Raw genomic sequence first — 443 nt, forward strand, 5'->3', positions numbered from 1 at the left:
GGATATCAAAAAAAAGTTTTTTTTTTTCCATGAAGGTTTTAAAGCAACATAAAAAAGTGTGTCAGAACTAAATTTCACGATTGTTGTTGTTTTTTTGGTTTGGTGGTTTGTTTTTTGTTGTGATTGTGCTAGTGGTTGTGGGCTTGGTCTGTTTTTTGTGTGTATCTTGTATGTGTTGTGGTGGTTTGGTTGTGGTGTTGGTTTGTGGTATTTGGTGGTTTATGCTGTGATGTTTTGTTGTTGGGTTGGTTTTGGGTTTGGGTGTGTTGTTTTTGGTATGATGTTGTGGCATGGTTGTTGGTTATATCTTGGTAATGGTCTGCTATTGTGGCTGTGGTGTACTTTGTTGGTTGGTTGGTTTGTAGGGTATGTTTGTTGGTATTTGGTGTGTGTTGTTGTGTTTTGTGGGTTTTTTTTGGTTTGTTGGTGTTTGGTAAAATGTT

Source organism: Penaeus monodon, chromosome 1 (genome assembly GCF_015228065.2).
Source record: "Penaeus monodon isolate SGIC_2016 chromosome 1, NSTDA_Pmon_1, whole genome shotgun sequence".
Taxonomy (NCBI): Eukaryota; Metazoa; Arthropoda; class Malacostraca; order Decapoda; family Penaeidae; genus Penaeus; species Penaeus monodon.